Source organism: Hibiscus syriacus, unplaced genomic scaffold, assembly GCF_006381635.1.
Source record: "Hibiscus syriacus cultivar Baekdansim isolate YM2019G1 unplaced genomic scaffold, ASM638163v2 tig00112305_pilon, whole genome shotgun sequence".
NCBI lineage: Eukaryota > Viridiplantae > Streptophyta > Magnoliopsida > Malvales > Malvaceae > Hibiscus > Hibiscus syriacus.
This window is the reverse complement of record NW_024063299.1, coordinates 1,145,411-1,165,444: the sequence shown is the minus strand read 5'-3', so window position 1 is coordinate 1,165,444 and position 20,034 is coordinate 1,145,411.

Genomic DNA, 20,034 nt, shown 5'->3' with positions numbered 1-20,034 from the left:
TCAGTTTAGCAATGTTTGAAGCTGTTTTGGATCTATACTTTGCTATCCACCAATAATCGCTGTCTCGAATCGTTGAATATTTTCCTCCAGTAGGCCGAATAAACCAAGTGAGCATTTTGTGAAACACTCTCGCCTCTACATCTAGGTGAATTGGGCTATTTCTAGCAACCCGTTGTATTGTAGTATCTAAATCATTTTCATATGAATCCCCTTTATTCTGTATACCTATACCCTCCGCAATAGTATCCATATATATATATATATATATATATATATATATATCATTCCCCATGACATGGGTATTAATTCATATTATATTACTCTTATTAGGCTCACACTGGAAGGAAGCATTATTGTATAATACTCTAACTAGGTTGGGGTAATATTTTGGTTCTACACTAAGGAATTCAAGCTAACCCCAAGATGTAAATGTGGATTTAAAACTAAAACCATATTTATCATCGAACAAGAAACCCAAGTCAATGACACGTTCGGGACGAATCTTCCTTACTTTGAAACTCCTCTGCCATCTTTCTTTCTCCTCATCGGATCTAAAGTTCAGAGTTTCGAATGACCTTATTTGCTCAGAAGAAGCAATTGGTTGAGAAGGAGGTTGTCGTTGAGAATAGCTTGGTTGAGAAGAGCTTTGAGAAAGACCGTACCTCTGACGTTGACATTTTGGAGCCATTTTGGGTGTGGATGCTGTTATATTGGAACAAAAACACATTAAGGAAAAAAATAGTCCAATCTGGAAATCAATTAAACCTATAAAATATCGATAAATTTACCTGAATATTTGATCGTAACTGTTATGAGAATGTTGATATTCGTTGGAGTGGAAGAGTTCTCTTCTGTATTTAGGTTTAGGGTTTTTCGATTTGGAGTTTGTATCGATTATATTCTATAAATAATGAAGGGGAAAAAACACGCGAAATTTAAAAAGATATCGATACAAATTTAAAAACTGTCGAAACATTATGTTGACCGCTTTTCTAATTAAACCGGTATATTTATACCAGTTACATTGTAAATTTACCTATTACATTATAATGATCAGTTTTGATATTTTTGGGATCGATATTTTTTTTAAATGTATTGACACTTTATGCGTGCACCTCGTTGGCATTCATTCTGGACAAAAAGTATCAACACAAATTTAAAAAGTATCAATACATTATGTTGACCGCTTTTCTAATTAAACCGGTATATTTATACCAGTTATATTGGAAATTTACCTATTACATTATAATTATAGGTTTCGATATTTTTGAGATCGATACTTTTTATAAATTTATCGACATTTTATGCGTGCACCTAGTTTGGGCATTCATTCTGGAAAAAAAGTATCGACACAAATTCAACAAGTGTCGATACATTATGTAGATCTATTCTCTCATAAAACTGGTATATTTATACCGGTTACATTGAAAATTTACCTATTACATTATAATTATGGGTTTCGATGTTTTTGGGATCGATACTTTGTATAAATGTATCGACACTTTATGCGTGCACCTAGTTTGGGCATTCATTCTGGACAAAATGTATTGACACAAATTTCAAAAGTGTCGATACATTGTGTTGACCTATTCTCACATAAAACCGGTATATTTATACCGGTTACATTACAAAATTACCTATTACATTATAATTATGGGTTTCGATGTTTTTGGGATCAAGACTTTTTATGTATCGACATTTTATGCGTGTACCTCTTTTGGGCATTCATTTTGGACAAAAAGAATCGACACAAATTCCACAAGTGTCGATACATTATGTAAACCTATTCTCTCATAAAACAAGTATATTTATACCGGTTAAATTGAAAAATTACCTATTACATTATAATTATGGGTTTCGATGTTTTTGGGATCGATACTTTGTATAAATGTATTGACACATCTATTTACCTATTCTCTCTTTAAACCGATATATTTTACCTATTACTTTATAATAATTAGCTTTGATGTTTTTGGGATCGATACTTACAATAAATGTATCGACACACTTTTTTGGAAACTCTATGTTTGGGCACCATACTGGACAAAATGTTGGAAACAAATTTTTTTGTTTATTAATTTTGTCATTAAAAAAATCTATTTTTACCACCAACATTGTAAATTTACCTATTACTTTAAATTTATTGAATTTTGTTGTTATTGTACATACCTAAATATGGAATGGTCATTCAGTCCCGCACATGATGACAATTATGTTAGTGACATTTGGAAAAATGTAGACAACGATCTCCATATATCGTAAGTATCAACATGACTCCTACTGTGTATAAGAAACATATACAACAACCTATTGCTAACTTTTCTCATCTCATACATAATTACATTCACATACAAAATTATAAATCATATACAAAATTAACCCTACATTTACATCATCGCTTCCTTTTGTTATTCTTGTGTCTCATGGCAGCTTTTGTCATCTCCTCTCTTAATTTATTTTGATTGTGGCTTACGAGATCGTTTAATATTTGCATATGATCTCAATGTCCAACAACATATATTCAAATTGCCAGTACATTAAGTATTGTAAACCACAACATTCAATCTACGACTTTTAACAATTTAACTGCAAACTAATTTTTAATTCCACTTACAAAATCACCAGTTTCCCCTCTAGAACCGATCGATTCCATCCGCATCATCACATAAATGTCGTAATCATATTTGTTACAAAATTTGAATACCACACATGTCAATTATGAAACCTGCATAAATTAAGCTTTCTATTTATGATAACATCTCATACCCATTCAATTGCTCATTCATCTTATGCTCCACAAATTTGAAATTTTTCAAAGGGACATTTCCTAGAAAGACACATGCTTCTATCCAATTGCGTTTCTTATTATAACTATCTAATATTTTCACCTGCATTAAAAAATATCAAGTTATGATCCAAAAAAAGTATGCATTATAATTTACATAATTTCCTTTCATACATATCAACCTCTTAGCATCATTCACTCTCTGTTTAGCTGTTTCAGATGTAAACAGACTATCATATACCGTTGCAACACGTTCTACCATATCTAACACCAACAGATACCAATGTGAATTATGGTAGTTTATTGTGATCATGATCTGCAACAAATTTCACACCCAATTTGACAAAATTCAACATTATATATCCGAAAACATCATTTGCAATTCGTATGGTGTCTTACCTTCTCACAGTCGGTGAATTTCACATAGTTATCCAATATGGGACCCCAAAAGCTCGCAATTCCCTCAACAGTTACTTTGTTGTTGGCCTCTAACGCCTGTTGTTGTAATTACACGACAATCATTATTAATTTGCCATCTATAACACTATTTTTCAACATTTATTAATTTAACTCACCCTTAAGTGGTATGGAAGGTAGCCAATCCTCCGGAGTGACTTTTTTCGAATCGTAGTATATTGTCCAGTCGAGCAAATCAATAACCTAACAAAATTAATTACATAATCAGAACATATTCAATAGGTTTTAACATTTTGTACTTTCTACTTACCACACCGCCAACCCATTCCGTAGGCTTCAACGTTGAAACGTCGGATACATTAGCGTATTGCGATTATAGAATATCTGTATGAATCATTAGGATTAATATCTTGTCATGAAATATTTAAATTTCACTCACAAAACAATATATTTCACTTACGACAATTCTAACCCACTATTCCATAAATAATCACACATTGCATCTTTGAGCTCATCAATTTCGCTTGGAATATCCGTTTTTTCAACCTTTAATTTTGCATACAAAATTTTGTCACAACAACATGATAAAAATAAAATTAAGTTTTCTTTTATTCAACTTACTTTCTACTTCTTCTTCTGGGGTGCAGGACATTCCGAATCCAAATCTGCATCTATAACACTCTCCGGTGTATAGATCATATCAACATCTTTCCTCCTCATTTCCTCCATCTTTTCTTCTTCCTCTATCTTTTCTTCTTCATATTTTTTCAATTCATCCTATTTTTGCTCTACATAGCTCTTCATTTCTTTTATTTCACCCTTCATTTTTCCCCTTCATCCAAGTTTTTCTCAACCACCCCCTTCACTTCCGTAAGTTCACTCCTTAATTCCACAACCTCCTTGATCACTCCATCAAATTTTCCACCCGTCACCATCTTAAGTTCACCCCTCAACACCTCAACTTCTTTCACCACTCCATCTATTCTTCCTTCCACTTCCCCCTTATGTCTCTCAAGTGTCTCTTGAATCTTGATTGTCTTTGCAAAATATCAAAAAGATTTTTTTATATCAGCCAATTCAGACATCAAAATGTCGAATTTACTATGTTTTCCCTCGCCGTCATCCCCCTGACCATCTTCCCCCTATAACCATCTCTTATTCCTTCTCCTCTGTCTCCTCTACCTCTTTGCCAATAACCTTTAAAATTCAATTACAATATTAAGACATTGATTATATTCTTAATATTATTTAATTACATTTATTACCCTTTCTTACTTCCTCGGTCTATCCAACTTCAACTTCGTCATCACTCTAACCACCTCTTCCTTCCCCCATGTACGGATGCGTACCACTCCGGTTCTTTCATAAGCCGACACATTATCACAGCCCGACCAAAAATTGAACAGTGCAACCTGCATTTATAATAAAATTTATCATTTTATATAATAACTATACAATCATTTTATATATAAAAAAACATTCTTCAACTCATTTACCTCTAAGATTGCTATGCACCCTTCAAGCCTTCATCGCAAATAAGTTTCATATTGTCCTTGTTCGTTGACGTATCACCCGTTGGACAAACAAAGATCCCGACAAGGTACAATAGAACTAGGGCCTTTAGGTCATCCCCCTTCGTAAGATCCACTGTTGATATCCTCTTCAACTTCAGCATATGTCATATTCTTCTTCAAAACATATTTGGAGGCAAGTGTGTAACATCCTCAATACCGGGTTAGTGACCAAAGTGAAATATTTCAGAATTTGTTGGTCAAAGTAAAATAGTTGAATAGTTCAATGATTTAATTGGGGATATTTTCTGAAAGTTGTTAGTAATTATCCAAAGAATTAAAGGGGAAAATGGTTATTTGTCATGAAAGATATTTTTATTCCCTTTAATAGGAGATAAAAACGTGGGAAGATAAAAACATTTCATCTTCTTCTTCATTTTCTTCTCTTCCCGTAAGAGCTCAAAGGCAAAGATATTGAGCATAAACAAGTTTCAGAATAATCAAAGGATTAGGATCGAATAAAAACAAGGCTAAGTTGAATGCAATTTATTTTGTACTTAGGTTCTTGAACAAACATTGGCTTGCGACGAGCCAATGATGAAGTTACTATGGTAAGAAGTAAGTTTTAAAATGTTATGTGATTATTATGTGTGTATTAGTATATAGAAATGGATATATATATTCTTATATGCTACATGATTTACATGCTTATGTGAAAATGCACTAGTGATGTATTGGAAACATATGAGAACAAGAGATGATATGATTTGTATGATGCATGAATTCATGAGTAAAGACATATGACTATAATTTGTATGCAATATATGTCATGTGAACATAAGAGGATAGATCATGTTATATGATATTAGATTAAGTGATGAAACATAGATGATATATATATGATGATATAAGAATAAGACATGAATCAAATGATATATATGTTTATGGGAATCCATGCAAAGTGATACAAGCTATGTGACATATAAATATGAATTCATATGAAAAGTGATATGAAAGTAAACTACGTGATTATATGCACATGTGATATGTGATTATAAGAACAATGATATGAGTACATGAATATATGAAGTATAAGAATAATGCCCATGTTATATGATACAAGAGCTATAGGTATAGTTGGCATGCCAAGAGTAGAGGGTCTACGCGGTCTTTCGGGACAAAATTCTACGTGGTCATTCGGGACGTATATGTATTCTTTGGAATATGTATGAGGTCTTTTGAGACACCTACTTGATCCTTGGTATATGTATATGATTCTTAAGGAATTTATATGTGGTCCTTATGGACAATCTTATATGGCACTACGGTGCATTTCTACGCAGCACTTCGGTGCAAATTCTACGTGGCACTACGGTGCAAATTTATACGAGTTGTGGTGACAGCATTTGTGCACAACCTTAATGTACTCACATACCTTCAGTTCTCACCAGTGTACCATGGGCTAATAAAGAGACAATAACAAATACAATATATGTGATGTATATGCTTTTGGTGATATAAAATATGTTACATGAATTATATGATGTTATGTGTGTTTTGTTATGAAATGATATATGTGTTTCATAATATATATGGAAATGTTCAACATATGCTTATATGATATAAAGAAATTAGTGATGATAAAATGAGAAATGATAAGCATGTTAATGATGTTATGATACATGATATGTGCATGTATGTATATATTATAGAAAAGAATATATGCTTTGGTATGATAAGGTAATATCAAATGTTCATACATTGTAGAAGTTACAGTTAACATATAATTATGTTTTATATGCCTCACTAAGTCAACGACTTAGCATGTGATTGTTTCACGTGTAGGTTTCGAGAAGAGGAAGATTGGTAAAAGTTATGCAAGGCGTGTCAGTTTCTCATTTCCAAAGATCAGATCAGAAAATAAATGTATAGTATGTATTTTGTAACAATGATAGTGGTTGCCATGTAAATAAAGGTTTAAATCTGACATGTTTTAATCGGTTTTGTAAAATCATATGATTAAGTTTTATAATGTTTTAAATGTTTATATGTAAATGGTAATTTTATACGAATGAAACCTTAGATTTTTATAAATTTATACGTATTTTACGGAAGTACTGTAGTAATACTGTAATAGGGTATCGATTCCCTGTAGCAGGGGAATCGGTTCCCCTTTTTTAATCTGGAAAATTTTAACATTCGGATTATGATATTTTGATTGGAAATTTTATACGAAATACAATTTAATAGAATATTGTGGTATTTTCTTAAAATGAGTTCAAATGTTTTGATATTTTGCAAGAATAAAGGTTTTGAAATGTCAATGTGACATCTCGGACTCGTATCTGGGTCGGATATGGGTTGGGGTGCTACATTTAATGGTATCAGAGCTACGGTTTAGCCGATTCTAGGCTAAAAACGAAGTTAAAAGTGTTTTAAAAAGTATACATGCCAACATAAAGTGAAAAAGTTTTTGATCTGATAGTGTAAGGAGTATATTATCTTGTGAATAGAGTTAAATTGTTATGTTATATTAGATATATGATCATAAGAGTTTCCAAAGTGAAGCATAGAGAAATAGACTGAAGGTAATAACATTCATCTGCCCTGGCCAGGCAGGGAGAAGAGCGAAAAACCTCAGGGCATGTCTGTACAAGATTATAGAATGTTTCATGATGTTAAATGATATTATGATGTGTTTTTAATTTTATACTTCTATAATTCATAGAATGAATGTATCGAAAAGAGTTGAGAACACCCGAGTTCAAGGGTGAATTTGAGAAATGTTCCATTGTTATGGAAATTTGATTAAATGATAGGAATATGATGCTAGAAGATTTTCATTTCTCCAAATTGGAGAAGTTAAATTAAGTAGTTTCGTTACTATATGGGTAAGTTAGAAGTATGGTGAACAAATATCACCATAAGAATGTTAAAAGATCAACTGATGCGGTTATCGTTTGTAGAAGAGTTTAAAAATAAGTACATGGATTATCAATTCATAAAATAAATGAAGCTTGAATATATGAGCGTAAAGCAAGGGAATTACACATGCATGTGTATGAGTATAAGTTTAATAAGTTAAGCAGAAGTATTGCTGAGTTGATTCTGATTAAGAATGATAAGAAGGATACATGTGATTGGTTGTTTATGGCTTGTGCCTTAAATTAAATGAGTGTTACTGGTTCTGAAATTGTTCTCATTTCAAGAAATGGTTAACCGTGTTAAATCTCTAGAGAGAGCTAAGAATAAAAGGACTGGAGAACAAAAATATCAGATGATTAAGAGAATTAGTGCTTCATAGAGTTAAGCACCATCAAAGAAAGATAGAGATTATGGTTTTGAACTTTAAACCAGATATGAATTAGTTGTATTCTCCGTCAGAGAATCAAATCAGATGAGAGTCTGACAGACTCAAGCAGTAGGGTTTGATCTTGAAAGATTAAACAAGGAGTTAATTGATAATATGTCAAGGTTAAAGACAACCTTTGTGAATTGGGTTAAAAGCTCTATTAAAAGTGTTGTAAATTGAAGCAGAAAAAAATATTTTAAATGGATTAGATGAGTATTGGAATTTGGTGATTGTTGAAACAAATGGAGAAAAACAAGTATAAGAATGATAAAGAATAAGGTTCTGTGCAAGTAAAGTTGACTATCAAATTTATGAAAATATGATAAGGAGTGATAGTTAAGGATAAATATATGTGATATACAAGAGCATGTGAGTATGAAGGACATGATATGATTTAGTTATGTATAAGACAATGCTGATTATAAAAAGATAAATGGAATGGTTGAATTCGAATCAAAGGAATCATATTATGAATGAGTGAGAATGAAGGTTTGATAAGTGAAAGAAATAGATGATGAATTATTTTTACTGGAAAGCATACATATATGGATAGTTTGATGAAGGTTTACGTTTTGATTGAAAGAAATAAGTTGACTAATAAAGTAGTGTGATAGTGAACGTATTAAAGTTAAAGGATTTGTATGTTTGACGGAAACAAAGGATTGATAGAAAAGTTAAAAGGGATAAAGAGGGATAAGTATAAATGATATGAAAAGAATGTAAAAGCATAAGGGAAAAAGGTAATGAAAGAATTAAAGTAATGAAGTGAAGTTTATGATAGCACGAAAGATTTGTTGAAGATGTGATATGTGAAAAGGAATCTTGGAATTGTAAATAGTATTGAGTATAAGCAAGAGTGTGGTATTATAAGGGATTTGCATTATATATGAAAAGAGTTAGCAATGGCTAACAAAATTATGTGATGGAAATGTATTGGAATTATAAGATATTGTTAGGTTATGATAACCAAAATATGAAGTGGATTCGAATACAATGTATATTTTAATTATGTAAATGTGATGTAGTGAAGGAGATAAGGATTTGAATGTTCAAGAGAAGATAAAAAGTAATAGAAAAGTTTGAGAATGAGTATGTCGGTGAATAATTTATAAGATAAAGGAAGTATAACGTTTAATTTTGAAACAGATGAATAATATTTATGTGAGTAAGAGTTCGAGTTTGAAAAAAAATAGAAGTTGAGTAAGATATCTTTGAGGAAAACTTCGATTGAAAAGAAGGTATATGATTGAGTTAATAAGGGTTGCACCCTAGATTAAAAAGTTAAGGATTGCGTTCAGAAAATTAAATGTGCAACTGAATAATGTTAGAGAATCTCCACTATCCTAAAGTGGAAAAGTTAGATGAATTAATTTAGTTGCTATGTGGTTGAGCTAAAATATGGTAAACAAATGTTATAATGGGAATAATAGAAGATGCATTGAGGTGAATATTGTTTCGAAAGAGCTTAAAGAAATAGTACATCAAGTGATTATTTTATAAGATAGAAGACGTTGAAATGTTTAGTGTGAGCAAAGAAAATTTCATGGTGTATGGGAATGAATGTGGATTTGATAAGTTAAGTAAGCTATTATTCAGATAATTCTAGTTGGAAAACAAAAGTATATGATTAATTGATTAGGGCATGCCCTAGATTGAACGTTTGTTATTGACTAGCTGTAAGAGGAAGGGTGATACAGTAATAAGATTGGAAGAAAAGATAAAGTGAATTAATCAAATATGATATGAATCTAGATATGGATTTGTATTTTAAATATAGAGACATGATGAAGACAATGAGATGAGTATTTACATGTTTTAAAGAGAGCATTGAGAAAAAAAATACAAAGTACAAGAGATGGTAAAGAATGAGGTTCTGTATAAGTGAAGCTGCTTATCAAAATTATTAAGATGCGATGAAGATTGATAATTGGGGATAAGTATAAGTAAGATAGGAAAAGAGTATGTAAACATGAAGGAAAATATATGATCTGAGTATAAGGAGATTTTGACTTTGAAGGAATAAAGAAATAATGTAATAAAGAAATAAAAAGGATTGAAAGATCAAATATGATAAAGGTCATATGGAAGTATCAATGATAAATTCGATATAGAAATAAGGAAATATGCAAGGTGATGTGAAAAAGATTGTTGTATTTCATAAAGTATATGTTTAATCACAATTGAAGAAGATGTAAAGTTATGTTCTTGGTCAAACGATGATGGAATAAAAGTTGGGTTATTGTTGCAAGGTAATTAAAAATTATAAGGAATTTGATTGATTTATGATGATAAGTGACGAAAGGGAATGTTTGTATATACGTGATGAGTGACATTATATGAATTTTAGAAAGATCAAAGGAAAATATAAAATTGAAAGAGAGAAAAGAAAGAAATGGATGAGGTTATTGTTTATATGATAAATGATAGTACACGAATAAATAAGGGAAAAAGTTAAGGGAAAAAGTTAGTGGAAAAACTAAAGGAATGAAAAATTAAATAAAGGAAACAACATGAGAGTATTAAAATATATGTTATTGTCAAAGTGTGCAATGAAAATTCGAGGACGAATTTTCTTAAAATAAGGGGAGATTTGTAACATCCTCAATACTGGGTTAGTGACCAAAGTGAACTATTTCAAAATTTGTTGGACAAAGTAAAATAGTTGAATAGTTCAATGATTTAATTAGGGATATTTCCTGAAAGTTGTTAGTATTTATCCAAAGAATTAAAGGGCAAAATGGTCATTTGTCATGAAATATATTTTTATCCCCTTTAATAGGAGATAAAAGGAGATAAAAACGTGGGAAGATGAAAACATTTCATCTTCTTCTTCTTCATTTTCTTCTCCTCCCGTAAGAGCTCAAAGGCAAAGATATTGAGCCTAAACAAGTTTCAGAATAATCAAAATATTAGGATCGAATCAAAGCAAGGCTAAGGTGAGTGCAATTTATTTTGTACTTAGGTTCTTGAACAAACATTGGCTTGCGACGAGCCAATGATGGAGTTACTATGGTAAGAAGTAACTTTTAAAATGTTATGTGATTATTATGTGTGTATTAGTATATAGAAATGGATATATATATATATTATTATATGTTACATGATGTACATGTTTATGTGAAAATGCACTAGTGATGTATTGGAAACATATGAGAACAAGTATGATTTGTGTGATGTATGAATTCATGAGTAAAGACATATATGAATATAATTTGTATGCATTATATGTCATGTGAACATAAGAGGATAGAGCATGTTATATGATATGAGATTAAGTGATGAAACATAGATGATATATATATGATGATATAAGAATAAGACATGAATCAAATGATATATATGTTTATGGGAATCCATGCAAAGTGATACGAGCTATGTGACATATGAATATGAATTCATATGAAAAGTGACATGAAAGTAAACTATGTGATTATATGCACATGTGATATGTGATTATAAGAACAATGATATGAGTATATGAATATATGAAGTATAAGAATAATAACCATGTTATATGATACGAGAGATATAAGTATAGTTGGCATGCCAAGAGTATAGGGTCTACGCGGTCCTTCGGGACAAAATTCTACATGGTCCTTCGAGACGTATATGTATTCTTTGGAACATGTATGATGTCTTTTTGAGACACCTACTTGATCATTGGTATATGTATATGATTCTTAAGGAATTTATATGTGATCCTTATTGACAATCTTATATGGCACTACGGTGCATTTCTACGCGGCACTTTGGTATAAATTCTACGTGGCACTACGGTGCAAATTTATACGAGCTGTGGTGATAGCATTTGTGCACAACCTCAATGTACTCACATACCTTCAGTTCTCACCAGTGTACCATGGGCTAATAAAGAGACAATAACAAATACAATATATGTGATGTATATGCTTTTGGTGATATAAAATATGTTATATGAATTATATGATGTTATGTGTGTTTTTGTTATGAAATGATATATGTGTTCCATAATATATATGGAAATGTTCAACATATGCTTATATGATATAAAGAAATTAGTGATGATAAAATGAGAAATGATAAGCATGTTAATGATGTTATGTTACATGATATGTGCATGTATGTATATATTACAGAAAAGAATATATGCTTTGGTATGATAAGGTAATATCAAATGTTCATACATTGTAGAAGTTATAGTTAACATATAATTATGTTTTATATGTCTCACTAAGTCAACGACTTAGCGTGTGATTGTTTCACGCGTAGGTTTCGAGAAGAGGAATATTGGTAAAAGTTATGCAAGACAAGTCAGTTTCTCTTTTCCAAAGATCATATCAGAAAATAAATGTATAGTATGTATTTTGTAACAATGATAGTGGTTGGCATGTAAATAAAGGTTTAAATCCGATATGTTTTAATCAGTTTTGTAAAATCATATGATTAAGTTTTGTAATGTTTTAAATGTGTATATGTAAATGGTAATTTTATATGAATGAAACCTCATATTTTTATAAATTTATACGTATTTTACGGAAGTATTGTAGCAGTACTGTAGCAGGGGAATTGATTCCCCTTTTTGAATCTGGAAAATTTTAACAATCGGGTATTGTAGCATATACTGTTCATCACTGTTCATACAGTATTGTTCATACATATTTTACTGTTCATAAATATGTTTTTGATTGGAAATTTTATACGAAACATAATTTAATAGAATATTGTGGTATTTTCTTAAAATGAGTTCAAATGTTTTGATATTTTGCAAGAATAAAGGTTTTGAAATGTCAATGTGACATCTCGGACTCGTATCCGGGTCAGATATGGGTTGGGGTGTTACAAAGTGCTTTCCATTTCTTACTCTTACAGACTTCTACAACACTTTTGCCTTTATTTCGTACCCCCAAGACGGCTGCAGCACATGGGACCCCCAGAGGAAATGAATAATCACCATATTTAGCAATACATTGTTGGACATCAAATTGCTTCATCAAGGATCAACACAATTCCCTCCGAATAGGTCGATCCCTTACTCCTATCAATGATCCAAACCCCATTTCTTCCAGCACATTCAACTGATCCTTCTCCTTAAGGTGTTCAATTAATGAATTCACCCCTTTTATGCTACACCTTATCGAGACCTCCTATATTTTTTAATAATATATAATGTTATTGTTCTTATATATCTTGTATTAACGTATTTAGAAGTTTAATGAATATCTTCTTCTCATGTGCTTTCCTCCATTCTTTGTATTCTTCACTATCCATCTTTGACTGTGCGATGTAAGGTTCTTTCTCAGCATCACTCATCGAATTCCATTTCTCCAACACATCGTTTTTCACCTAATATTAAGCATAAATGTTTCTTAATCAATACATTAACGCTAAATAATACTCAATGTCAATTACAATTTATATACCGAACCGATATGTTTGCCAGCTTCTTTCATCCTTTGGCATTCAGTCATACTGTCAACATTTAAAATTTGTAATCAATTTAAAGTTCTTAAATACTTTAATCTAATTACCATTTCAACAATAATAACAAAAAGACATTGATACTTACTAGAAATACATATATCCACCCTTTGGTTGCTTTCGACTCTCGACCTCAATTTCAAAGTCATCTTTGCCACCAACAATTCCAAGATCCTTTGACTTCATTTTTCCTTCATATATCAGTTTACGAAAATCAAATCAAATACTGGTTATATACACTTTATTCAATATACAAATATCGATAACTACTCTTGTAGTAAAACAGTTTCATTGAAAAGAATTTGAATGGCCACTACAACAAGTGTCGGCACATTTAAACAACCTACAATATCATTTCCTACGTATAATATTACAAAAAGGTATCCATATTTATTTTCTACCTATAATATAATATAATCGGTCCCAAATCCTTCTTGGTTTCGATTCGAAATCCTCAATCCAAACCAAAAAACCATAATCCTTATTTCCTTCATCCGAATGGGAACACTCAATACTCCATGTATCGATACATTTATATAACCTATAATATCATTTTCTACCTATAATATTTAATAAAAGTATCGATATTTATATTTTACATAGAATATCACTTTCTACCTATAATCAGTCCTAAATGTTTCTTTACTTAGAAAATCCCAAACAATACATAAAAACCCTATTTCCAATTACTGTAATAATAAAAAACTAGGGTTTCGACAACGTACTTTTTGATACGACTGCAACAACAAACAAACAAACTTCGCTTTAGAAACGCCTTCTGAAATGCAACAACAATTACGCTTCGATTTCAAAAACTCGTTCGTGTTCTATCTATTTTCAGAGGAAATTTAGCTATGCCCTTCATATTTTCACCGGATATGTTATTTATATTTAATCGATTACCAAGTGTTGATACTTTTATGTCAGGTGTCGATACATTCTATAGGATATTTACCTATTTCTTTAAAAGTATCGATAATTTATTACGCGTACTTATTAAAGTATCGACACTTTCAACATATCCGGTATCGCTTTACCGGTTTTGTCATATTTTTACCAGTTATATTATTATGGATCGATACGTTTTTATAAAGTATCGACACTTTATAGGCGCTATAACTGCTTTTCTTTTAAATTCCAAAAGTTTCGATATTTATATTAATGTATCGACACTTTCAACATATCTGGTAACGCTTTACCAGTTTTGTCATTTTGAGACCGGTTTTGTCATATTTTTACCTGTTATATTGTTATGGATCGATACATTTTTATAAAGTATCGACACTTTATAGGCACTATTACTGCTTGTCTTTTAAATTCCAAAAGTGTCGATACTTATACTAAACTATCGACACTTTTAACATATCCGGTACCGCTTTACCGGTTTTGTCACCGTGAGACCGATTTTATCATATTTTTACATGTTATATTGTTATGGATCGATACATTTTTAGAAAGTATCGACACTTTATAGGCGCTATTACTACTTGTCTTTTAAATTCCAAATGTGTCGATACTTATATTAAAGTATCGACACTTTCAACATATCCGGTAGTGCTTTACCGGTTTGGTCATTTCGAGACCAGTTTTGTCATATTTTTACCTGTTATATAGATATGGATCGATACATTTTTATTTGTATCGACACAAACCGACAAGCTAAGTTTGTCGGTTGCCAAATTTTTTAATTTTTCTTCACGATTTCAACCTACAACATTATTATTACTCAACATTTCTTGTAGCGCTAAACCGATTTTGTTAAATATCTTTTAATGTATCTGGTTATGCCGTATATTAGTCCACCTTTCCTGAGACAACCCCATTACAAATTGAAAACTTGTGGAGTCAGAATTAGTTTCCTTAACCGAGTCAGGATTATTAATTGAAAGCACTGCAACTCTGTAAGAAATTGACACCAAGCACATACCACATATCTACAAAAACACAGTTTAGTTATTACAGTCTGATCATATGCCTTGCACATATCTAATTTTATGGACTCATATTTCTCGTCTAACTCACGGTAGGCGAATTTCCCGAAAAATCACCCTTAAAATCTTTTATTCCCTTTCAGACACCGTTTAGACTTTATTTCCCAATCTAACACCCTTTGCAGGAAGGCGCCCCTTTGAAGCGTGCCTTACGCTGATCTGATGCCACGTGGGGTAAGGCGTGACCCCTGAAGCGCGCCTTACACTGAGACAGATACACGCTGGCAAAAGCGCGCGGCCCCTGGGGCGCGCCTTATACCACGTAGGGCTATAGCGTGGTACAGGGGTCGCGCCTTTGCTTTAATTCTAACACACGTCAGAAAGGCGCGGTGCAGGGGTCCCGCCTTTGCTTTAATTTCAGACCGTTCACACCCCTTTCCTACCTCTATAAATACCTCCATTCTCAATCATTTTCATCACACCAAATCCTCTCAACTTCTCTCAAATCTTCTCAACTTAAGGTATATTTTATTTTATTTTTATATTTTATTAGTATTTTATTTAATTATTTAATTATTTAAATATTTTATTTAATTAATTTTTTTGCAGTTATAAAATGGAAGGTGGTCTGCTTCGTTTGGATGGAAATCATATATCGAGTTATTATGCTGATACGGTAACATTTTTCATTTTAACTTGATTTAAATTATTAGTAATAATTTATTTATTTAATGTATGTTTATTAGTTTATAAATTAATTTTTGTAATTATTAATATTTTAGGAGAATGACCGTATATTAGATCCTTTTATTAGGAACCTTAAGTTAGCGATACCTACCCGTATCTGGCCGTATTTAGTTGAGGCTGGATTCGGTCAGATAGGTGAATATGAAGACCATTGTAAGATAGAACCAGACCATATTTCTGCATTAGTGGAGTGATGGAAGCCGAAGACCCACACATTTCATCTTTCTTGCGGAGAGTGCACGATTACGCTTGAGGATGTTTCTATTCACTTGGGGCTTTCAGTGGATGGAGATGTGATTTCAGGGATGGCACACGGTAACTGGACTACTTTGTGCCGGGACTATTTAGGAGGTGTCCCGTGAAATTTTAACGATGGTCGGATACCATTAAATTGGTTAGATGCAAATTTTCGGGAGTTGAGCGAGGACGCCTTTGATGACGAAGTTAAAATGTAGGCACAGACATGCATACTGCAGCTTATAGGAGGGTTGTTGATGCCAAACAAAATTGCGCAACCAAGTTCACTGTATATGGTTGCGACATCTTTGCGAGTTTCATCTGGCCGGATCACTACAGTTTTGGCTTTCCTGTATAAGGAGATGTGTTAAGCGAATGACTACAGGGAAAATGCTATCGGCGGATATCTCCTTCTGCTACAGTCTTGGGCATGGTATCGATTGCCTTTTTTATGTCCTGTTGTGAAGAACTCATTCGTATTTCCACTACTATTGAGGTAATTATAAAACTAATTTCATATATTAATCATTTTATACAGTGTATAATAAATTATTTTTCCTTGAATAAGTGGTATATTGACAGGAAAAATCATCGGGAGCTACCTGATGATTTAGAAAAAATGAGGGTGTTAATCGATCAGAAGACTGGCATAGATGTATGCATTTTAATGTTTAAAAATTGATTTTGTATTATAGTTATATAATTAGATTATTATTTTGATAAAAATTATATATATTTGCTTTAGTTTGAATGGGTTTCATATTTTAATGATGATGTGAGGATGTGCATCCCACCTGAGTTGAGGGGCCCATAAGATGTTTGGATTGCGGTGGTCCCTTTGATCTATTATGCGATCATCGAGTGGCACTCCAATGATCGCGTGCTCCAGCAATTTCGTTTTCTACAACCAATATCGGAAGTACCTCGCAATATGGACGAGTTGCATAGCACAGATCGACGTTGCAAGTCAGATACAGATTGGCTGGTGAAGCATCATGAGTGAGTCGTGATTTGGGAGGATCGACATCGGTGCCTTCCCGAGCCCATTTATGATGACATCTTGAAGGTTGAAGATGGTTATTATGAGTGGTTCAACAATAACGGAAAGTTGTTTATGCTTTCCGAGGATGCACAAGGGCAGAGCTTTCATCGATGTCGACAGAGACGTGCACCGTCACAACCCCATGGACAGAGAGCAGGTGCTTCCGGTTCGTCCTCAGTTGCACCAGCAGGACCTTCACAGCATCCACCGTCTGTAGCGACCTATACCCCGCAGCCATATCTGATGCTGCCACCGCCTTTCCCTTACCAAATGTTATCACCACCACCTGGTTTTATGACCCCGTCGCCACTGCCGTCACAGAGTTATATGACCCCTCATGGAGGATATTATGGGTCTATGTTTGCATATCTGACTTGGGGTTCATATGCTGATTATTTGGCGGGTGCAGCCTCATCATCGATGACCGCCGCACAGACATCTCCTGTACAGTTTTCTCATTCATCGATGTCTGGGTTTTATGAGTTTTACCAGTTATCTATGAGCGGTGGGTTAGTCAGTCATACACCTCCAGGGTCCTTATTCTATGGAGGTGCTATATCGTCATCAGTTCCTCATCAACAAAATATATCTGCTCCTGACGACGACGACGACGACGACGACGATGATGGTGATGATGATGAAAGTGAGGAGTCACAACCAGTTATATGAAGAAATCCTCATCGAGACCAACAACCATCGCCCTGCGGAACACATTTGCACCGCAGACATCGATAGTTTTTTTTATATTTTTTTATATTTGTATTTACTTGTTTATTGGACTTTCTTTATTGTAATTTTTATTATTATTTATCATTTAATACTTAATATATTTTGTTAGTTTTGCTGGATTTTTTGTTAATTAATTTTATTAATTTTGATTATTACCATTTAATACCAATTATTGTAATTTTTTTTATTTACCATTTAATACTTATTGTAAGTTTGTTGTGTTTAAAATTATATTCAAATACCAAATTGCTATTAGTTGAATAATATTTAATAATTGTGTTCAATAACTTTATTAAGTTTGTCACTTATTATCTCTTTTTTTATAATCACATATAACGCCAACGTCGAATCCCGTTCTCACTGAATTGTTTTTTAATCGTCATTAGTGGTTATCAAATGAAATTAACTTTAAGTAAATATTATTTGATAAACAACAACTACATCAGTTCCTCATCAATGATTACTTGATGACAAAAGAAGTGGACATGTTCTTTTAGTGTGTCATGAGTTTCTACAATGCCCATATTTTTTGTCGTGTCTATATGTTTCTCGAATATCCATATCAAAATGAATTCGAGTGAATTTTGGACGACCACACTCCCTTAATAAACTCGGATCTGGTATAATCGAAACCCAATTCTGAACCTCATCTGGGTCTTTGTCATTACCTATGGGGGGAACTCAAATTCGTATACCTTAAAAACTTCTGATAGTAGGTATACGGGATCCACAAAACGATTATAGTCTTGACGGGTATGCGAGCAAGCTGCTATCACATGAGAGCATGGATACTTCAGAGCTTGAAAAAACCCGCAGTCACACTATCTGTCCCGTAGATTTACACTTAACGACACAGCTTCAATCCCTTGAAGAGGTCGCGGCAACTATGTGACACGAAACAATTCATGCGTTCTAGAGAAGCTTGTTACAGACATTCCATTTGATGCAACAATTTTTTTGTAGATTTATAACTAATCTAGGGTGATAGACATGATCGCCTTGCATTCATGTTTGAGCTTGTCCCCCGAGCTTCGCAAAAAGCGCCCCCAAATGAAAAATATATAGTTTTTACCAAAGCCACTACGGTAAGTGACGTGCACCCTTTAAGGTCGAATTGATTGCCTCAGCCAAGTTGGTCGTCATGTGTCCATATCGATATCCACCATCATATGTGTTTGTTCACATTTTTTTATCGATGAGGCTGATGTAATCGTATCCTTCCTCGTTCTTCACCCGCAAATCTTGAAGCATGGATTCAAATGTTTGAGGTAGTAGTTCATAACCTGAGCATAAAATGTATAAATTACTAACTTTGGTTCTTTAAAAAATGAAATTGATCGAAAGAAAACAAACTACATCAGTTTCACTTACCCATGCGCACAAGTAATTGACACTCATCATTCTTCTTGTACCTTCCATGGTAGTTCGCACCAATGTTTTGGATACAATAACTATGTTGGACAAAGGGTGGTTGCCACATTGGACCCAAAGACTCCATTGTTGCTTTGATCCCAGCTCCGCGATCTGAAATGACAGATTGTTTTCCTCGTGATAACTTGTGAACGTAAGTTTCAGAGGAAAAAAGCCCAAGAATTTGTATCTTCTCCTTCAACAAGAGTAAAAGCAACTGGAAGAATGTTGCGATTACCATCTTTGACAATTGCCAATAGTAAAACTTACTTTTATTTTCCATACAAGAAAGTCCCGTCGATCTGGACTACAGGCTTGCAGTATTTGACAGCATTAACGCATTGTGGGTAAGTCCAAAAAACCTAGGATTCAACCTCCGCACCACCCTAAACCAACTTGGAAGTTCGTTGTAAAAT